A 24,342-nucleotide genomic window follows, 5' to 3' on the forward strand; every position below is an offset into this window, starting at 1 on the left:
ATCATCCAGAAAAGCATAAATAGCATGTAGGGAAGGCTCATCAAACGTGAACAATCCAAGAGAAAGAGTGATGCTGCACTTGGCCAAAGCATCAGCAGTACCATTGCACTCCCTGAAAATGTGCATAAGTTTCACATTCTCCATGTTTTCCATAAGTCTTTTGCAACTCTCCGTGACACGACCCGCCCTAAGTCGTGTGGGGACCAAAAACTTCGATATAGTCTCACTTGAAAATAGACCTAACCTGCAACAATACAACTAAAAACTCCAACAACAATCATCTCATCCATAATTATACAAGTTAATTCCACATTCTTGTACAACATACCCAAATTAACATCCAATATCTCATACAGTTCTAAGTCTCATGGTAATCAGAGCAATTAACATAAATTAAATAAAGTGACTTATAGGTTAAACATGTAACCTACAATCTGAATACTCGGCGATGGACTCACTGCCTCACTGCTGCTAAGGGGAGTCGGTAAGCCTACAAACTGGGCATTTGAAAATGAAGGGTCCAAGGGAAAAATATTTAAAACGTTAGAATGAGTGGACGAAAATAAATTACTGAATGAACAAAATGACTTAATACTTCCCCCAAAATTATATCAATCAAATAAGAAAACTTATGCATGCATGTGTTGTGTTTTCATATAAAAATGTTGATAGGAGTACAAAGTGTGACATTCTTAATGTATATATACCATATTCTTACTCTTTGTTACCTCTTATTTCGTATGTTTTAGTTTCTTTTATTCATATAAGTGTGTCGGTAGAGCTTAACTTGAATATGAGTGAATTAATGATGAAATCGTGATAAGTGTTGAAAATCATTGTTGAGATATGATTCCTTGTTCGAGTAAGGTTCATCATTTCCTATTTCTTTATTTCTAACGTACTTATTCTTAATATGAAAGACAAATCCATGTTGGAAAATGAAAGTAATCCTAGTTGCACAAGTAAAGATGAGAGACTGAAAATTAGATTCCTAGAAGGACAAGGAGAGGCCGTGCGGTACATATGGATTCCTATTGGGAGTTGGATTCTAAATTCAAGTTGGAGATGGATTTCCAAGGTCTATATGAAGATATTTTCATTTTTGTTCTTATTAATCAGAATTATTAAGGAGAAGAATATATGCACTTAGAAGCCCAATCTATGCAAGAATCAGAAATATGTCAAGATTCGTAGTCCAACTTCGACGAACTCCCCTGGATAGCTCAGAATGAATTAGAAGGCATTTCATATATGGATATAAATATGTGTGAGTCTATTTTCTATAGGATTTAGAATCCCATCAATATCGTATTCCTACAAGGAGATATGACTGAATCTTTATCCGGAGGTCCAGTGGGGTCGGCAGAATTATCTCAGCCATTGATTTGCTTTTGATCTAAGGGCTGTGAGGAAAAGTTAGGGCCTTATTTCTCCTATATATAGAGGCACAAATCTACATCCGAATCATCATTAATGCATGCACCAAAAAAAGCCAAAGCTCTACCCTAAACACTACTCATCATCCTCAAAGTCATTCAAGCTGTAAACACCATCTTCCCTTCATCCCTTTCGATCCAAAGCGCTACGTCTATGATTTCCATTCAAGTTGAAGTCGTGCTGCCTTGTTTTGATACTGCTAAAGAAGATTGACAATGTTTGCAATTTGTTTGGTTCTTGTTGTAATGATTTTATGTTTCTGGTTAGTTCTTAGATTTATGTAATGAATGATTTATCAAATTTTATGAAGTAGTTGCGATTTCTTATACAATGATTTTCTATGTATGTCGTGAGTTTATGATGCCATAATTCAATGATTCTCTTTCTTGTGTCTTAAACTATATGTGATTCAAGGCCCTAAGTTAGTTTCGCATATAAGACTTTCTAATGTTCTTGTTAACTTTAGTAAGTGACATGCTTGAATTGTTAGTAATCATTAGATGATAACCAAGGATTGTTTCGATTCAAAGATGCCCTATAGATAAATGAAGTGGTAGGATTGAGAATGCATGTAACTTTGTAATTTCGATGCCCTAAGCAAGGATTACTTGAACATGGCTTGGCTTAGAGATGCCTTAAGCTATTTAATTCTATCTTGAGTTGTGATGTTGAACTCTAATTGACCCTTAAGGCTCGGCATGCATAAGTTGAGAATACGATTTCGTTGGTTGCTCTATGATTTCTGTTTGGTAATTACTTGTGTGTTAATTGGTTGATCACATGTATATCTTAGTTTAGGTTTTATTTTCTGTCTTGAGTCCAAAACTTATATCCCAGATCTTTTATATCTCTTTGTGATTTTCATGTTTAGTTTTGATACTTGGTAGTTGATTAATTGTTTGTTCTTTGTCATCTTCACCGATTAGACTTTGCCTTTGAAATATGTTAATTTCTTTATGTGACTGGGGCTACATGATGGGTTAGGATGTTAGATTACGAATGAGGCTGGGCTGAGTTCGAATGTATTAAAGTGTCATTGAGTTAGGAACCTTGGGAGGAACTTAACTGCATAACCGATTCTAGGATGTATAATTTACCATACGGCATGAACTTAAATGAGAGTAGATTTCGTTACCTTTGTTCGTATGTTATTTGTTTGGTAATTTCTTATGTGTTGGTTGGTTGATCATATGTATATATTAGTTTACGTTTATTTTCTGTTTGATCCGAAACATATCTCAAGTCTTTTAAAATCTTATGAATTCGTTGTTAAATGTTTGTGAGTCTTTGCCCTGGTTGGATCCCCGGTTTGTGAACGATACCCTCTTGCTTTATACTACTAACGATACTTACATGGTTAATATTGATGTCGAGTAATCGAACCGATCAAATGACGCCGTTACCGGAAATTCATCTTTATGGATCTCTAATCTTTTAATTTCTATAATTCAGATCAAATAGAGTTTGAAAAAGATTTTACCTTGACTATTGAGATTTTGTGATGAGGCTTTTTTTTTTTCCTGAGCTCTGTGCCCCTGATTTGCATATTGAAGTAATCAAAACTATCAATAGGGAAGTTGAGGCTTGAACCTAAACTAAAATCCAATCTTTGATTATATAATTACTTAAACAGATGAAAAAACAACTCCACATGTAGTTCTTATCCTCCCCAAAAACATAAACCCGGAAATTATAAACTATACGTATCTCATACAATTACCACTGCATCCAAATAGGCCAGCTAACAATAGCAAAGCACAAAACAAAAGCAAGGGTAGAATCCCAATGGGGAACATGTAATAACCCTAGGTAGAATCCCACATGTTGCTGTAGGACAAATAGTTGGCATTGCCGGATACCTTCAGCACGCAACAGACTCCTTCTCCTCTTTCACATGGTAATCGAGTCCCTCAGCTTCATATCTAGTCCAGAACAGAAACCAACAAATTTACCCAAACATTTTATCTGTTCCAAAAATGAGGGAAGATCCACATATGAAAGAAAGAAGGACGTCTAATAATCCTGGCCACCATGAATAATTTAGGCGATGCACTTCATTAGCTAACCAGTCTTGAAATCGATATAGCTTAAATAATTTAAATGATTTAATAATTCCTTTCAAACCAAAAGAAGATGTGATACAATGGAACTCTAAAGATTACATGCAATTTTCCATACACATATTCTATTCCATACCTGTTTCATAATCTCCGGTCAGAAACTCCATTGCTATTGTCTGACATGTCACCAAGTGTGGCACCTGAAATTTTACAAAACATACTAATGAGCAACTGAATTGATTAATATTGAGAATTGAAAGTAATGTTGCTCAATCGATATAAGTGTTAAATGTGAATTAGAGTACTCACAATAAGGCAGTGTTTCTATTCTGGCTCTTGTATTTGATTCTCCTTGTTAGCATCAGTAGCCTCATTTCATCCCAACTGCTTCTCAGTATTAACACCTTCTCAACTTCAGTGCCAGAATTGATTAATATTGAGAATTGAAAGTAATGTTGCTCAATCGACATAAGTGTTAAATGTGAATTAGAGTACTCACAATAAGGCAGTGTTTCTATTCTGGCTCTTGTATTTGATTCTCCTTGTTAGCATCAGTAGCCTCATTGCATCCCAACTGCTTCTCAGTATTAACATCCTTCTCAACTTCAGTGACAGAATATACCTACCTACATTTTTTAAAAATAATTATTTCTTGTTAGCCAAACACAATCGGTACCAGCGAAGGAGACCAAGTATTTATCACAGTCAATCACTCAAGAAAACAACATAACCCATATATTCACGTAACAACATGACCGACATACCTAATATGAGTGATCTCTTTATTTGCGTTTCTAAAAGTTGTTGAACCCTTGCACCCCGAAGCTGCAAATACAGAAGCATATTTATATTGACGTCTTCCAGAAACATCGTATCTACAAAATTAAGAAGTAAATATATTGAAAGCCATCTGCTGACAATCTTTTGTAGCAGGGGGTTGAATCTTCTGCATCACCCATATAATCATGGTTGCCTAAAACTAAATGAAAATGGGAACCAGTTTAACAAACAAAGCTACACCAACTAATGTCAAAAAACCGAGTTCTATATGCTTAAACTAAAGCCTTTAACAAACAAAGCCGTTTCATTGGGAACTTACTGCTGTACCACTACTTTTGCAGACTATTTTTGTGTAGAGAGTTTGGTAAATCACTCCTAAAATGCTGTACATGTTCACAATCCGCTATCAAATTGACAAAGCAAAAGTTCAGCATCTGTATGAAGTAGGTTGAGGTTGTCCAATAACCAATATTTTGGTAAAGTAATTAGCAACAGAGGAAATAAGGAGTTGGAAAGTACCCTAGGTGCATATCATTTATCCTTCTTCGCAAATGCCTTTGCCTGTGAACCACACCAACTTCCTACATGATAACTAACAAACAACACCATCAACGTAAGACCTGCATGCATAAAAATCTCTACTACGTACTGTGGCAACCAAAAACATATAACACGTCAGATTTTTCTTACCAATGATCGCTGCATAAATTGAGCTATTTATCCAGCCTCTGAACTACAGAAGGTAAAATGTGGAATCACCAGTACTATCTGTCTATCCTAACCTGGAAGCATCTTTTATAATTTTAATGTTCACACATTATATATATTCTATACATATCAGGAAGACAGGAACAGAATTGCATTTCTTCTCATGCTAAAGAGCTCATTACCTATGCATTAGTCACACAAGCAACAAACGGACACCTTTGTCTCAGTAACTTGCGAGAAATAAAAATATCAACACTAAGATAACATTAATATTATGCACAACAATGATGGAAGGAGGTCATTTATGAATGTTAACCTTAATAAGTGAGATTTAGTAACAACAACATAAAATACAGGATTTTCAACTCGTAACTCCTAATGGTGATAAACTGAGATTAATGTGGCTATATGAAATATAGTATACACGCCCTTTGTTTTGCAAGTCAGTATGGCAACATGACACAGATAAAAGACAGGCTTTCAATTTTCGATTGAGGAATGTGTTTTCGAAATAAATAAGCAGATTTTACAGAGATGAACTCAAAGACACATGAGAAACAATTTAGACTTCCCTCTCCCAAACTCAGACGAAAAATTGCACAACAAAATTGAATATCAAACCATAAGATTGTGATGGGTTATTTTTACAAGAAAAAAAATTATTTTCCATGGTGGATGTTCTCTAAAAGAATCCGTAATTCATGAAAGTCACTTGCTCCAAATTAGTTGGGAAACATGAGTTCACTTAACAAAATCTGAATTACAGATATTAGCTATTGCATTTTCTGTTTTCAAAGTTGAACACATTAATCAGTCTGTGATTGGTACATCCACAAACTTCAAAAGCCCAAAAGACTACCTGCTTTTAATCTGTTAAAACAGATAATTTCTGATCAGTGTTTGGAATCCAAACTTCAAGCAATACTAATTAAAGACATGTCTCCTCTGAAATTACCTGTCCAGCTCTCAAAGACTATCAATATCTTCAAATGTGTCATTTTTTTGTTCTTTCAAATCCACTACCTATCTCGACTACAGCCTGTACAACAGAAATGTATTGCATAATTAGAAATTGGTGCATAAAAGGAAATTGCTTGAGAAATCTTTAAAACTTAATAGAGCAAGAACAACCTACCCACTGTTCTGGAAACACTATAATCAAGAAAACATACTGCCTTGTGAACAACAAAACCCAGAACTCAATGTTTGAGAAATCCCTGATAGTGCTTGCTCGATCATACGAACTCCTCGTCCACTTCTTGTAGATCAAAGCAATCCCCTTCAATCAAGACAAGTCCAAATGATCACTATCAAAAATAAGAAACAGCACAAATCATTAGACCAAGCACAACCTACCCACTGTTTTGGCAACACTATTATCAAAAAAACATACTGCCTTGTGAACAAAAACCCAGAACTCTATGTGTGAGAAATCCCTGATAGCTACTCCTGGCTCGATCATGCAAACTCCTCGTCCGCTTTTTGTAAATCAAAGGAATCCTCTTCAATCAAGACATATGCATTTAGACCATTCTGAGAGAGGTAGAAAGAATGTAACGACCCCAAAATTTCAAGCTTAAAAACTCAAAATTTCGAAGTCGTTAAACACTAAACAATTTCAACGAATCGAAATCATTTAAAATGCCACAGCGGATCATCTCTGAGTTCAAAATACAACTCAGTTAAACCGATTATTACAACCCAAATTATAATTTAATATTATAACAAATGGAATTGCGTAATCCTCACAACAAACTCACAAGATAGTCACACAAAATCCTCACAGAAGCTGGAGATAAATAACTTCAAGTCCTCTGAGCGGTCCGTCAATTCTCGCTAATCCACACCTGCGGAGTTATCCACTACACCATCGAATTGGTGCACCGGGATTGTAAACACAAACCCGGTAAGCTTTACAGCTCGTATGAGTAAAATGAAAATATAACTCGCATATTAATATATATACGAAAATCCACAAATCAAACAAATATAAATGCACTCATGAGTTAATGGACGGCCCATCTGGTTGTCCCAAAGAAATATGAAAAGAAGCGCTCATGAGAAATTAAGTAACCCTTCTGGTTACCCAAATGCATTTATAATACGGGTACCAAGAACGCTGGTACACATCTGTTACCCCTCTCGTAATACACCGCCGATATTAGATAGCCACCCGCTACCCAACATCCAAACAATCTGAGTACCCATGAGCAGATAACCACCAGTTACCTCACATGCAGTACTAAGGCAGACAGACTAGAGCTCTAACTGTATCGTAACTTTCGCCCGGCCAAAGGCTAGGTTCCGACTTGCCAAACACGTACAATAATCTCACATCATATTGTACCAATCACGTCCGAAGACAAATCAACATTTTAACAATCTCAATGTTAAAAATCACGTACAATAATCTCACATCATATTGTACCAAAAATCATGTCCGAAGACAAATCAACATTTTAACAATTTCAATGTTAAAATCACGTACAATAATCTCACATCATATTGTACCAAAAATCATGTCCGAAGACAAATCAACATTTTAACAATCTCAATGTTAAAATCACGTACAATAATCTCACATCATATTGTACCAAAAATCATGTCCGAAGACAAATCAACATTTTAACAAACTCAATGTTAAAATCACGTACAATAATCTCACATCATATTGTACAAATCAAAATCACATGCTCGATATTTAAATCTCGTCATCGAAATGATATAAATCACGATAAAATCATAACAGTATATTATATAGCAAAAAAAAAATATATATATATGTACATATTTACCATTTATACAATATATATATATATATAATCCATTATATCGTATACATGTCATATTTCATAAACACGTCCGAAGACAAAAACTCGTCCGAAGACAAAACTCGTCCGAAGACAAAACATTTTAACAAACTCATGTTAAAACCACGTACAATAATCACACCTCATATTGTACAAAAATCACATCACATGCTCAACATTTAATTCTCGTCATTCGAAATGACAAATTCCAATGAATTCATAACAGTATATAATATAGTAAACTATATATATATGTACTTATTACCATTTATACGATATATACGTAATCCACTATATTGTATACGTGTCGTAATTCAATATTAAAAACTCTTGCAAAAATCTTGGAATCACCGCAAGGGTAGATTCGTAAATAAGTGAGATTTTACTCACATTCTTTCCTGCGTGCAACATCCACGACCCTGAAAGTAATTTCCTCACTCGTTTCGTCAGTCACCTAATAGCACGATAAATGCTTAGAAAATGATACTTAAAATATCAGGTGACGAGTTCAGCACAGCTAAATGTTGTTCATAAAACATTGTTCACGGAACACTGTTTATGTTCACTAATCACTGTTTTTACTAAACCACTGTTCACAGTAACTGTTTTACCAAAACACTGTTCATAGTACTGTTTACCACGCACTGTTCACAGTTACTGTTACAGGTCACTAGTCACAGTTATTCACAGTACTGTTTACAGAACACTATTCATGCGGAGTTACTATTCACAGTAACTATTCATTCGGCGTTACTGTTCACCGGCCGCCACCAATCATCACCAAATTTCACCACCACAACCTAAACAACATTTCCAACAACTTTCTAGTTGACACCAAGGTCTAAATCCGAGCCTAAACAGTCCAAACAACAAAAAACATAAATTCGGCACTATTCACAAACCCTAGAAATTGAAATTTTGATTCGGGTACTTACACTTCGATTTGGCTCGATTCCTTTTGTGGGAATGTTGCTGGGACTGAGACAAGCAAAACCCCCCAAAAATCTCGAGCTATGGTGGCCGGAGGAGGCGGCGCCGCCACAGCAGTAACTTCCGGCGGTTTCTACGCCGTGTGTGGTTGTCGCCGGAGTGCAAGGCGTAGCCCAAAAGATGGAGCTCGTCGAGCCCGTCAGTTTGATAGGTGGCACGACACGAGGCGACGTCGGATGGTGGAGAAATCGGCCGGAGAAGGTTTTTGGGTCGGGTGAACAGTACCCCGATCAGATTTTTAGAAAAAATCTGATTTTCTGATTTTTAATCTCCTCTCCTTCCTTTTATACTATTTCCAAAATCGGAAACGAACTTCCGACGTTAATAACTTTTGCATCCGACGTCCGATTCGAACGCATGACGTGTCCACGAATTCGTATCGATGAGCTCTACGACTTTCGTGAAGGAAGTTTTTGCAACCGAGCGACGGAATAAAAGTCGATCTATACGTTGCGGTAACGTTACGTTTTCTAAAAATTCGGGTTATTACAAAGAAGCTTAAGATGCTATTGGTTTGATACAACCTTCAAATTTTGTCGCTCGATCAAGACCATTTTAAAAATAAGTAATGTGGAGTAAAAGATGGCCAATTAAGGACAGAGCTCAAGTTACCTTGTATTCCTTCTGTGAAATTGCTCTAAAGTGATGGTGCATTGTTGAAAAATGTAGACATTTCAATAGCTCACTCAAATCGTCTTCCGGACATTTTCCTTCTGATTAAGCTCAGGCATATTTGTACTCTGGACATGTCAATTATGATATCATAACATAGCAATATCATAATTTGTTTGATGAAAATGGAGATAATAAGACCTCTGGTAAGAAATACCCCAGCATCAAAGTCTTCCTTAGAAGAGGACAACATTGTTTCTCCAGCTTAGCCAATTCAAATGTGATCTTCCTGCAAAATAAATGAGAAAACAACTAATAAATTTTTTTTTGTCCAACTGAGTAGTAAAATACATTCCTGGCTTTCAAAATGACTATCTTCCTTTTTGTGATCAATGATGAATGTAATTACCTTCTTCAATTCTGATACAGTAGCTTCATGTGACTTTTAGTACTTTGATTTCCCAACTCGGCACCCAATTTTGGTCCTTTACAATATCGGTTTCCTCTGCGTTAATGCGCTTATGCACCCTCAGAGTTAGTGTATGCAAGCTGAAGTAGTTCTCAACAAGTTGAAGAGATAAGCTCATCTTCAGGAAATAATGAAGGAAATAATCGGTCAGGTGACAGAACGACAGGTCCACTGGGTAAAGCTTTTCCATCCTGCAAGTACAGAATATCAACTTGCGGTGATGCATCTAACAATCTCAACACTGTGAGCTTATATAGCCCTTTGACCATATATGAAAGCAACCAAACATCAGTGATGAATTAGTATAACAAGAACCTCTATAGTACTCTAGCTTACCTGTTTTAGATTATTTAAAAAGCTTCTTGTTAGGTAGGCCTGTATAATTGCACGTGCACTCAAAAACAAAAGCTGATAACCATTTTCCTGTAGTTGAAAGCAGGCCTCATTGTTAGATATCAATTTACAGAAAGAAAACCAGCTCATTTCATGATGATGTACAGAACTCTAAGTTGCAACTTGCAAGGATCCAACAAAGGAAACAAGAGAGCTCAATAGAAAATCAAGTTTACGCTCAAAGTTGCCAAAACATTGCAGTCCCATTAAATTCAGTTTGGATATTAAGATTTTCAGGTCTTTATTCAACATAACATTAATATCATCAAGATTAGCCATGAGCAAGAAATGTACCTTAATTGCAGAAAAAAAAATCTCCAATCCTTTCCAACTAATGGCATAAACAGACCTAAAACATCAGACCTGGAAAAATGTATCAAGGATAAGGTTGCATTGAATTAGTCCTTTATGGGTTTATTTTTCTTTTAAATCCTTTTATCTCCAACAGATTTGTACATTTCATGTGCTGTCATACAATTGTTCAATGGATTACTATTCTGGCAATGGATCAGGTTATGGTTCTTGGTGAAAAACAAAATCACAACTATCAGCATAGCTAAATATATCATCAGCAATTGAAGACATATTACGCAAACAGTAGCCTTACTTGGTAATAGTTCCATCAGCATCAAAAATTACAATACGTGCATTCCATTTCCCTAGGTATGTGCATAAACCTGGTAAATATAAGCATCAGTTATGTGTTAGGAACTCAACTTTGCATTATTTTGTTCGGATATAAAAGAGCACCAAATATTGACAAACCTGTTGTGTTCCTAAAACTCTTGTAGAGAAACTGAATTTATGACCATGTAGCAAAGTCGCCTTTCGAAATCTTCCAAGTGCCACGACAGAGTGCCATCTCATAGCCTTCTTGAGACACCAAACCCACAAAAAGTTGATTCCATGCATATCCCCGAATGTGTTTCACGTCACATAGAATCCATGTGACATTACTGGACAGTTTGATGCGAACATCACCCTTACCCACAAAATCCATGAAACTATCAGCATATAGGTAGACCTTGCCAAAATTGCCACTAGTATAGTTCTCCATAATCTCCCAATGTGCTGTAACATTATAGCTTGATCAGCGCTGAAGACCCATGACTCCAACAGACTCTCTGCGATCTGAACTGGAGAGATCTTTACCACCTTTCTTCTTGTGTCCAGGATTCCCTGACAGTTTTTTTTTTGTCACATACGGGTCAAAAAAGACCCAAACAAGAAAAAACAGAAACACTTCAAGACTCATAAGATTCCCTGACAATTTTAAAAACATATGAAAATAGCCTCCCACCTGAACTTTCATCTAGCATGTACCACCAGAACCAGTATCAAAAATTACATGTACCACCTAAACCAAATTCCAGAAACCCATAATGAAAATACCTAGTTTTGTTATCCAAAAGAAGAACACAAGAACTAGAGGAAAAACATTTTAAACCAGTTACACATTAAAAAATTGTTCGAAAGACAGCATACCTGCAGCTTCCATCCTTCTTAGTCTCTTGATAAGGTACCTGTTTGGTGTGAATTAGCAAACGTAGGATAGTGTCAGTAAACCTATAGACTTCCATCCTTCTTAGTCTCTTGATAAGGTACCTGTTTGGTGTGAATTAGCAAACGTAGGATAGTGTCAGTAAACCTATAGACCTATAGACCACTAATCCTCTTCCACTGAACAAGTGGAAAATGTCTGAATACAATTTTGGCCTTTTGCTATTCTAAATGTGTCAATAAATATTGATACAGAGAATATAGAACCACTCCGTTCAACCTTGTATCCAAAACAACCTATACTAGAAGCCTCAAAATAATAAAAGGTTTTAGACACCCAATATCCTAAAAGCCTCAGTTCAGATGTCATTTCTACATATCCTAATAAATCAATTTAGCAGAAGTATCAATATAATCTTTCATAGACTACCTTGTCGATTGAGACTGAGCATGTTAATTATCTCTTTCAGCAACCCCGTTCTCCAATATCTCCTTGTCACCCAAAGTTCCTGCAAAAAGATAAATGATGAGCTAATCAAGCAGAGCTTCTCTGGATAATAAGACTTGAAAATTTCAGGCTCTTTGATCAAAATAAGCACTTTGGTTTTTTGAATGACATTTAATTCTACTGTTACTGTATGATTCTTCATTCTCGACATGCAATGACTGGTCCAAACTAAATTATAGTCAGTTAAAAGGGCTGCCATAGTTCTATATCGTATGAAGAATAACTATATTATAATAAAGTAGATCAACATCCAGAAGCAATTACAACTTCTAAAGAGTGAATTATAAGTGCCTGTAGGTTTCTTAACTGAGCTTCTTCTCATCCCTGATGCATATGAAATCAAACAGTTGATAATTCTTGATCAATAAATTTCAATAAATACCTAAATTAATAATGAAACGAAAACAATACAATAAAGAATATACAGGAACCCCCTAAAATCTGAAAAACTCGGAGAACAGCAATTCACCAATAGCAATTAAAGAGTAAAAGATTCTCATGGCCGAGGTCATTTTATTCTCACCAGAGGAACCTTTAGAAGGAAGACTGATCACGATGGCAAGACTTCAACTTTAACAACTGACTCCTCTCATATAGTCATAAAATCCCTCCTACAATTTCATCAAATCAGAAATAAACTCGACAATGTGATCCCTTATGTAACCAAAAAAAAATGCGAATCAAGCTGAAATCGAGTCATACATCAGATGAGTAGATAAAAATTGGTGGAGGAAATCGTTTCTTTTCCGAATAATGCGCATTCAGCGGCCATTTACAAACCCACTTCAGTGTATTCCAAGATTGAATCGTATAACCCAAGATGGAAGGATCAAAACAATAATTAAGAATCAGTAAACTTGCCCCATATTCATCTTCGTTTGTCACAGCTCTAATCCATATACTATTTAACACCTCCACTCCACAAAGACACTGAATCAAAAATAATAATGAATTGAATCAACCTACTGGTAATAACCTTGATGAAAAGTAGATGAAGAAACTGCAAAAAACTAATAAGAACTTAATTCTTCCCCACTACCTCAAAGCAAGAAAGAAAATCAAATTACTAAAATCCAAATATATGAGGTTTAACAATTGATAAAGAGCACTGCTCAAAAATGGAACAGCAAGTGAATGTTTGAAATTTGAGAGGTAGACAGAAGCTTTACATGCTATTGGTGTGAAACAAACTTCAAAGGTAAATATGGCCAATTAAGGACAGAGCTCAAGTTACCTTGTGTTCCTTCTGTGAAATTTCTCTTAAGTGATGGTGCATTGCTGAAAAAAGTAGACATTGCAATAGCTCACCTCAAATCGTCTTCCGGACATTTTCCTTCTAATTAAGCTCAGGCATATTTGTACTCTGGACATGTTGGTTATGATATCCTAACAGCAATATCAGCTAATTTGTTGGATGAAAATGAAGATAATACGACCTCTGGTAAGAAAACATACCCCAGCATCAATTGGTAAGAAAACATACCCAGCTATCTTTTCACAACAATCTCGCCAGCTTGATGAACCCCTCAGATATCGATTAAACAGAATTGGCAATCATAAAACTCCAACCAGTGACAGGATTTCATAAGAAAGTGAGAGAAAGGAATAGACGTGGGCAACAGAAAGCAATACATGTAACAAAAAAAATAACACGCGTCAAACTAATACCCAAATCAGGCCGAATGGCAAAACGGTACATACGCCAAAAAAAACCTTGTGAACAATAACACAACCACCAACCTATAGCATGTATAATATTATTAATATATAGTAAATGTAAATCACTCCTCATGAAAGGCATAATTGTTTTCCCCCTTTTCATTTATCCTCAGTATAAATGTGCTCCCTGTGACTTATTTACCAATCAGGAACAAAAGCAAACCTATAAGTACCCAACTCAAAAGCACATCAGAGACCAGGCACACATTTTCAATCTCGGATTATTTGAAATTCACATTAAAAGAGGACAATATAAACACACTTCAACACTATAGAATGCATACCAAAGTTTCCCAAAACCAAATAAACACATAAATCTACGTGCATTAATGCCCTAATAAGAAATCGAACATGTTATTCATAAAATGGCCCAAAAGGGAACAAAAAGAAAACAATATCAAATGACTCATAAACCAGAATTCATAATCCAAATAACTACTATTAAAAAATTCACATAACAAAAGTAAAATTTCAGAGGACGAAACGTACCTAAGGAAACCTGAATCACCCATAAGCTAATTATGTTGGATGCTTGCCCTTATACCTTCTGAAAAAAAAAACAATTACACTATTAAATATAAATTGAGAACAACAGCAATTCAAAATCTACAAAAGAATATAATAATAGTGATGCATAATGACACTAACATATCTAATCTTGAGGCCGTAAGTAAAATTAATGGCTTTGCAAGATGTACTTTCAGCTCACCATGACAGCTTCTAGTTTGATCTGACCCTCACAAAGAAGGCACTCTCCTCCTAAATTGGCCCAATTGAGAATAAGCTGCATGTAAACCAAAAGCAACAAAGATCAAGATGGCAAGAATCTCATATTTAGGAGTTTGATGCCCCAAATAACCATAAGAAAACTGAGAAAAGAAAAGAAACAAAGAATACCTTCAAGATACTGAAATACCCGACACACTAAAAATACTGCTTCTGTTAGGCAACCAGAGGCAAAAAGTATAGGATGAAGAAGAAAAGGAAAAAAAAATCTTACTTCTTAATTTCTTTGGTGGATTAAGGAAGCCGCACCCTTGAACATTAGATCAGGGGAATTAACGGAGAGGTGGATTTGAATCAGGGGTAACGTTACAGGCCCACTGCAGTGATGCAAGTACAGAATATCAACCTGCAGTGATGCATCTAACAATCTCAACACTGTGAGCTTATATAGCCCTTTGACCATATATGAAAGCAACCAAACATCAGTGATGAATTAGAATAACAAGAACCTCTATAGTACTCTAGCTTACCTGTTTTAGATTATTTAAAAAGCTTCTTGTTAGGTAGGCCTGTATAATTGCACGTGCACTCAAAAACAAAAGCTGATAACTATTTTCCTGTAGTTGAAGCAGGCCTCATTGTTAGATATCAATTTACAGAAAGAAAACCAGCTCATTTCATGATGATGTACAGAACTGTTAATTGCAACTTGCAAGGGTCCAACAAAGGAAACACGAGAGCTCGATTGAATATCAAGTTTATAGCTCAAAGTTGCCAGAACATTGCAGTACCATTAAATTCAGTTTGGATACTGAGATTTTCAGGTCTTTAGTCAACAGAACATTAATATAATAGGGATTAGACACGAGCAAGAAATGTACCTTAATTGCAGAAAAAAGTCTAGCCTGGGTTGTGGCCAATCCTTTCCAACTAATGGCATAAACTGACCTAAAACATCAGACCTGGAAAAATGTTTCAATGTTAAAGTTGCATTGAATTAGCATTAACATCAGTGCAAAGCATTATATCCTTTATGGTTTTTTTTTTCTTTTAAATCCTTTTACCTCCAACAGATTTTGTACATTTCAAGAGCTGTCATACAATAGTCAAATGGGTTACTATTCTGGCAATGGATCAGGTTATCTTATGGTTTTACCCAATGGTTCTGGGTGGGAAACAAAATCACAACTATCAGCATAGCTAAAATAATAACATCAACAATTGAAGACATATTACGCAAACAGTAGCCTTACTTGGTAATAGTTCCATCAACATCAAAAATTACAATATGTGCATTCCCTTTCCATATGGTATATATGTGCATCAACCTGGTAAATATAAGCATCAGTTATGTGTTAGGAATCTCCAACTTTGCATGATTTTGTTCGGATATAAAGAGCACCAAATATTGACAAACTTGTTGTGTTCCTAGAACTCTGAGAAACTGAAAGTTATCACATTTTGGCCTTCTTTGAGATTTAGTGATGCTATCTACTCAGTGGTGGGAATATTTGTCCTTACAAATTGCTTTTGAGGGGATTCGGGAGCTGCTTCAACGTGAGATTTATGCAAACTGGATTCAGAATCAACAAATTCCTCCTCATTCGAACAATTACTGCTGGTGTGCTCAAGTGTTTTGACCCTTCGGAATGGCCACAGCCTCCATCTGCGTCCAGAAGGAGTTGACGTTTTTTCTGTGTCATCTTGTTCTACAGGTATTACATCCTTGCTCTCTAAAGGTAAATCTAGACCAAATGCAGCCATTCCAAGAACAACAGGAGCTACTTTCTCCCATGAAAAGTATCTACCTTTATATCTGACGATTGGGTTCTCATTTTTTACAATTGCAGTAGCAGAAGAACTGAAATCCTCTGCAGAAACACGACAGGTATCAAAGGCTTCAGCAGCAGCAGTCACACCCATACCCGCCCAAAGTTCATTCCTACACAGTGAGATCTCAACCATTGAAAAATGCATAATAAGTAAACTAAAATAAGATTTTAGAATCAAGCAGAAATAAAGATATCCAAAATGTTAGAAGACAATGGAAACGAGGGGAGGGTACTTACTATTGCTTGAACAAACTTGTGTTATTTTACTGGGAGATGAAGTTCCAGGTTCTATTGACTCACTTTTACTGCATTCATCTCTGGCTGCATGTCTTTCTTCATCAGTCTCAGTCTTATCAACTTCTGCCAATGCATTGCTGACAGAATGTGCGGACACACTATCAATACTGATTTGTATTGGAATAATGATCAGAAACCACAGGGGTAATGCTAATTGCAAATAAGAACAGAGTTATGCTTCTATCATATATATCACATTATAATCAGGATTCCAGGAAATCGATCACAAGAAGCATATCCATATTCAGAATCATCTTAAAATCGCCATATAGTTGGAAAATTCATTGCAGATAAGCAGTCAGCTAGAGTAAACTGGAAAATAAACACGGTTAGAAAATAACTTCTCTTTTACACCATCAACTACTTCCCACATATATTTCTCCTCTTGTTTCATTTCTCTTCCTTGACGGCCTGCTTCTCCAGCACCAACAGATATTCCATGACAGTTAAGCAATAGGACAGGTAAATCATCTCCATATATAAGAAGTTGTCATCATGTGTAAGACACTACTGATCAATCTAGTTAATTACTGATCTGAAGTAATATACAAGGAAAGGATACAGTGACACTAAATGCGTCTCTCACATGCAAAACCACAAAGGATCGGGATAGACATGCAACGACCACCTTGTCAGTCCCTTATTAAAAGATCGTGACTTGCTATTGACTACAGATGTTCCAATAGTAAGGCCATGGAGAAACACAATTTTTACACAGAAACACTTGACAATTAGTGGATTGGGGGATAAGACTGTCCAGATCACAAACAAAAGATAAACTAATTTAGTGCATTGGGGATAAACACTTAACTGGGCATTAGGCCAGTTCTATGTAGCACCGACACCGCGACACCGACACGGCGTGACACCGCGACACGGCAAATCTTAAAAACCTAGATTCCGACACGGCGTCGACACGGAAATTTATATATAATTTAATACATATTAATGTGTAAATATATATATATATATATATATATTAATGTTCTTCTGTTACTATTTAGATATATATATTTAATATATTAATATATAATGTTCTTTTTCTTCACATCTAGCAGATTCTCAGCAACCAAATCTTTCTTGGGTTCTTGAATTCCAGAGAGACCCACTTCAATTCCCACCACAAAATCACAGATAAGGCTTTTTTTGCGTCATCCTCTGCTTTGAAGCAAAACAGAAAGAAAGTCGCGAGGTGGGAACTGATCGAGGGGTAAGGCTTAGGGCTTAGGTTTTTTTAAAAAAAGAAAAAAAAATTTCAAAATGCTGATGTGGCATGTCGGAAACAGTAGGTGGCATGTCGGTCAACGTGTCGGGCAGTGTCAAAAAGTCAACATTTTCTGACACGCCACGTGGCGTGTCGGACACCGTGTCGGGGCGTGTCGGCGTGTCGGGCAGTGTCGGACACTCCAACACTTCAGCCTTTGAAGTGTCGGTGCTACATAGGGCTAGTTACACATAAAAAAACAGTTCGAGAGAAAACATACATGGGGCTTCCATTCTTCTTTGTCTCTTTATAAGGTACATGTTTGGTATAATCAATGAGTAAACGTAGGATCAGAAAGGTTACAATTTATAAGTTGTCTTTATATATACTATAAATTATAGAGCATCAGAAAAAGTTGAAGGTTCTAAAATTTCCCTAATTGATGAATTCCCGCAATCTGTGTTGATTTAAATCAAGCAGATCAGTCTATATAGTAATTAGGCAATGAACAACCTCATGGACAGTTCTAAAATCAAATAACAGAGAGAAAAACACTACTGCAAAATAAATCAACCTTATCCCTGAATCCATATGTTATAATTGTACAGTAAAATGTAAAAAGCAGAACATAAGTTAGTTAGAGAGTTACATTCGACGGCAATACGGAAGAGATCCAACAAAGACAAAGACTTAGTGACGCTGAGCGGTTCTTTACAAGGGATGGGAACTCTAACTTATAAGAGCTATTATTTCATTTTGATTTTGAATTATTTTTCTCTCATAAGAGTTTTTTGGTTGAAGCTCAATTGTTTTAGTCTCAAGTAGCTAATCGATGTTTACTGATAATTCTTCATTCTGAATCAGTTCTCAAACACTAATAGGATATTAATACATGATTTTTTTAAAATAATATATGAATGAAACCAAATCTTGAGAAAATAAGAATATATGGAGATCAAATTATCATTAAATCTGACCAATAAAAAAATCAGAGGAAGAGATACCTCAGAAGAGCTAAGTGTGTAGCCTGGGTATAAAAGGATACAGACCCATCTGCCAGCTTGTTGTTGACCCAATTCTCTTTTCTTCTCACTCGTTCCACAAAAATGAAAGCACTCCCTATAGATTCTCCTCCTTCATGACAGTCGATATTTGAAGCAATTAAAATATTAAATAAACCTATCGACAAGGTAATAATGATTTCTTACTATTTATCTCAGCAGACAGTGAATTGGATTTAAGCGAGTTATCAGAATGAAATAGTCAAAACACGATCTACCTCTCTGAACACAATTATGTGGAGTAACTAAAAGAAACGACCTACCTCACTAAACACTATTATTTTTGCGGCACTCCTTAATTTTTTCCTTTAATGGCTCTTGCTTCTTGTCTGTGAAACCCAAACAAAAAAAATATTAAGTTAGTTCTAATCAAAGGAAACTATCCATCGGCATGAAAATTAGATAAATTCACCAGGTCAGGCATGAAAAATATGACTAAAGTATTAGGAGATAACATAGACAAAGAAGGCAAAGTTGAGCAAGTATTCTGATAGAATTATAAGACAGTTTGGAACAACCTTTCTACTTTCATCACATACTCAATTATGCAAAATAGTTGAAAGAAGGTCCTATTTGAAACTAATGTATTGTACTACTATTTCAGCCTATTCTTGTATAGGTAAAAAACACTAAATTCTTTACAAACATTTGATACAAAGCCAATGTATTTTTATAAAGCTTTCATTCCTTTAATAGATCATTCAAGCACTGTAGAATGCATATCAAAGTTTCCCAAAACCAAATAAACACATATATCTATATGCATTAACGCCCTAATAAGAACTCGAACATCGTTTGCATGATCAGACCTCTTCTTAAATGATAAAGCTTACACATCCCATGTTGTATAAGTATAGCCAAACCTCTTTCTTGAAGTTGGCCTACACTTTATAAATTGATTTTCAAATACAGCACATAATAAACATAAGTAATAACATGAGTTGTACCATTAATCTGAAGCCGAATGTTGCCTTTGCCCATCACTCACATCCTTGTGTTGTAGCCAAGCTTTAGCAAATGTATGTATGCATTGTTGAAATTTGAGAACCACTGTCTATTGCCACACATATGATTATTGCACCCATAATCCAGAAACCACACCTCCTCTCTTTTTGCTTTGTTAGCATCAACAAAAGCCATCAGAAGCATCTCTTCTTCAACAAAAGCCATCAGAAGCATCAGAAGCCACATTCATATTGAAAACGTCCTAGTTTGTGACATTTAAAGCACTCCACGGTAGCTCTATTTACAGGCTGCCTCATTCTACCTCTTCCTCAACCTCGAGCTGCAAATCCCCTGCCTCTGTTTCCTCCTTCGAATCGTTCCCCATAAGAGACTTTCAAAGCCTGTTCGTCTCATATATCTCTGCTATGACGATTCAACCTCTGCTCATGAACCATGAGACTGCTTTGTAGTTCATCTATTGTCAACATGTCCAAGTCATTGGACTCCTCTATTGAACACACAACATAATAAAATCTTGAGGTCATTGATCTCAGGATTTTACCTCATTCATGTCCTCACCTCCATGGACCTTCATCTTGTTGACAATTGAGAGTGTTCGGGCAAAATACTCATCCACCTTCCCCCCCCCCCCCCCCCGCCCTCTTTCATCTGGAGAACTTCAAACTCTTTCCTTAGAGCCTGCCTCTGTGCCCTCTTCACTCTTGTTGTGCCGTGATACTTTTGCCTCATCGAATTAAAAATGGATCAAAAAGAAAACAATATCAAATGATTCAAAACTCAGAATTCAAAATCCACATAACTTCTATTAAAAAAAATCCACATAATAAAAGTAAAATTTCAGAGGACAAAGCGTACCTAAGGAAACCTGATTACCCATAAGCTAATTGTCATGGATGCTTGCACTTATACCTTCTGAAAAAAAGAAGAAGCAATTACACTATTAAAAATCAATTGAGAAAAACAGCAATTCAAAATCTACAAAAGAATATAACAATAGTGATGCATAATGACACTGATGTATCTAATCTTCAGGAAGTAAGTAAAATTAACAGCTTTGCAAGATGTACTTTGAGCTCAGCATGACAGCTTCTAATTTTGTTATCAGATCTGAACCTTACAAAGAAGGCACTCTACTCCTAAATTGGCCTAATTGAAAAAAAAAAAGTTGCGCATGTAAACCAAAAGCAACAAAGATAAGCAAGAATCTCATATATAGGAGTTTGATGCCCCAAATAACCAAATCCAATAACTCTCCGCAATCCGAACTGGAGGATCTTGGTCTCCAAGAATCTCATGCATTGCTTCTGCTATTAGCTGTTCAATGATATCGTTTAGTGAAAATTGCAAGTTTATACTGATATTCTTCCATTTAAATTAGCATATGAAGCCAGAATCTGCCTGAGAATACTATGAGTGACTCAAACTCTAGATTCCACCTCTACCAGAAAAAATTTTTAGTGACCTGATCAATGTATTACTGCAGTTACTATTGACTCAAGTCATTTTCAGCCTCCTTTAATTTTTCAGATATTAAAAATACTTTAGATGTACCTTAATTCATTGACTTGGGGATTTTACCTCAAGAGTAGACCACAAATCCAATCTATAAAAGACTGAAAATAATGAGAAGTCGATTACATCCCGATATCCTAAAAATATTTGAGATAAATGAACTGGACTAATGCCTGTAAAGTGTAACATAAAGCTTTAAGTAAACTTACTCTAATTATTCAATCTATCAATCTGGTCTTCCAAGGTCTCTCAGTCCTTCAATATCCGCACCTCCCTCACCTACTTCCTTTCTCTCTTGATCTCTCAGGCTTATATATAACATGAATCATTAAACTACTAATAACCATATGAAGCAAATGAATATATTCGATCATTTAGTCATTTATTAGCAAAGCTTTAAAAAGAAAAGTAAAAAGGATTCAACAATAGCCATACCTGTAACCCGAAATGCAGAGTCTCTTCCTTCCTTCCCGAAGACAAACCTGATACAATAAAGCTAGCAATTGAAAATATTCATCATCAACTTGATATCTTCACAATTGAAAGCTAGCTCAATATTAGAATCAAGGTACTTAACTTTATCATATGGCACAAATCCAAACAACTACGCAAATACAATATGATCACAAATAAAAGGAGCACAAATACAATTCAATCACGGACAGAGCCACTTGCTTTGTGATTTTATTGATTATACTGCTGCATGATGAATACAATTTGACTACAATCTTATGAAAAAAAAGGAAGACAGTAATAGCAAAGCACAGATATCGTTCAATTAAGAACAGAGACATTTGCCATTTATTGAGGCAAGTCACCTTTTGTGATCTTCGTAAATGATTTTATCGTACTTCACCGAAGGACAGCACCATTTGTCTTCTGAACTACCAAAAGCAAAGCACAAATACAATTCAATTAGAAGAAAAGATGAACTGCTTCATCATTTCTCTTAAATTTGATTCCAAGTCGAAACCAAAATATGAAAAGATAATAGAGGAGAAAGAAGCAAATTTACAATTAAGAGAAATTGTTAGTCCCATGAGATCAAATCAGAAACTTAGCAGAAGTAAGCAAACCTCACTTGTCTCTTGCCATATGAGATCGCCGCCCTTCTTATCTTCAATTGCAGACCATACTCTCTCCTCTATCACTCCCGTTTCTCTCTCTCCCTCTCTCTCTCCACTTTAATATCCAGCTATCTTTTCACAACAATATCGCCGGCTTGATAAACCCCTCAGATATCGACTAAACAGACCCACAACATCCATGGAACTACCAGTAGATAGACCCAATAGACTCTGCGATCTGAACTGGAGGATCTTGGTTTGCTTGATTGGGATTAGCCCGCCCCTGAACCTTTACCACCTTTCTTCTTGCGTCCAGGATTCCCCGAAAATTTTAAAAACATAAGACAATAGCCTTCCACCTGAACTTCATCTAGCATGTACCACCAGAACCAAATTCCAAAAATCCAAAACGAAAATACTTAATTTTGGTATCCAAAAGAACACAAGAACTACAGGAAAAACATTTTAGGCCAGTTACACATAAAACATTTGTTCAAGAGACAGCGTACCTGCAGCTTCCATCCTTCTTAGTCTCTTGATAAGGTACCTGTTTGGGGTGAATTAGTGAAAGTAAGATCAGAAAGGTTGCAAATCATAAGTTGTCTCCATATATACTATAGATTACAGAGTATCAACAAAAGTTGAAGGCTATCATCCTCATATGTAAAGGTTGAATCTTCTTCCTAAGTTTAAATGAATTCCATATATACTATAGATTACAGAGTATCAACAAAGCTAATGTATTTATAAAACTTTCATATTTTTAACAGATCATCCAAGCACAAAAAAAAAACCCAAAAAAAAATCCACTTACTTTCTACACTTTCCCTATAGACCATCCTCTTCAACTGAACAACTGGAAAATGTTTGAATACAATTTTGGCCTTTTTCTCTTCTAACTGTCTCAATAAATAAAGATATAGAGAATATGGAACCACTCTTCATTTGTTTCCATCTGCATCATCCTTGAACTCTTCATTTTCATTCCCAGTGCTCTTCTCAGTACTAATTTCCCTTGTCACTTTCGTTGCTTTATCTCCTTCTCCTGAATCCACATGATCATCCGTTATCTCTTCAACTTTTAGCTACTCATTTTTATTTCCCTGGTCTTCTCCACTGCCTCCTCCTACATTCCAGTTTTCTTCCACATTACCGCCAAAATACATATCTGTAGAACATGCTTCACCTTAAAACATTTAGATCCCGGGCTGGATATAGCTTGAACATCCTGAATATCTTCAAGATTTCAACCTATATCTCCTCTTTAAAACACTTGCAAAAGTTCAATGCTTGTATTCAGAAAACAGAAAATAAAACACACAAGGTTACCAATCATATCAAAAACACATACACCGTAAAATCAAGCCAATCATCATATATACCATGGCAGATGGAAGAAAGCAAGAGAATTGAGTTATTGAACACAAACTATACAAATCCAACTTAGCCAATTATCATGAATCAACATTGTTATCACCAATCAGAAGATTCTGATCCTAAACAAAACCCAGTTGAGTTCACCCACATAAATACACTTTCGAACTAAATCAATCCAAAACAAACTCCCACTTCTAACAACAGTTGTAGAAAACAGAGTAAAACTCCAAGGCACCAACAAATCAACTCAGATCCAAACATGAACAAAACCAAATCCAATTCCAGCAAAATCTCACAATACAAACACAAAACAC

The 24,342-nt window shown here is 35.8% G+C and overlaps 1 long non-coding RNA gene and 1 pseudogene across 1 annotated transcript; both read right to left on the reverse strand.

Annotated features, from left to right (window-relative positions):
• Nucleotides 1–2,951: 2,951 nt before the first annotated feature.
• LOC126795665 (phosphatidate phosphatase PAH1-like) lies at nt 2,952–22,679 on the reverse strand (annotated as a pseudogene).
• LOC126794156 (uncharacterized) lies at nt 10,595–15,330 on the reverse strand. The gene is made up of 12 exons (XR_007672125.1): nt 15,243–15,330; nt 14,987–15,118; nt 14,696–14,770; nt 13,751–14,533; nt 13,576–13,653; nt 12,970–13,197; nt 12,791–12,878; nt 12,190–12,268; nt 11,745–11,782; nt 11,025–11,438; nt 10,867–10,936; nt 10,595–10,608 (listed from the first exon to the last, which is right to left on the reverse strand). It is a non-coding gene; the product is annotated as an uncharacterized LOC126794156 (long non-coding RNA).
• Nucleotides 22,680–24,342: the final 1,663 nt, after the last annotated feature.

The sequence above is a fragment of the Argentina anserina genome, chromosome 5 (assembly GCF_933775445.1).
Source record: "Argentina anserina chromosome 5, drPotAnse1.1, whole genome shotgun sequence".
NCBI lineage: Eukaryota > Viridiplantae > Streptophyta > Magnoliopsida > Rosales > Rosaceae > Argentina > Argentina anserina.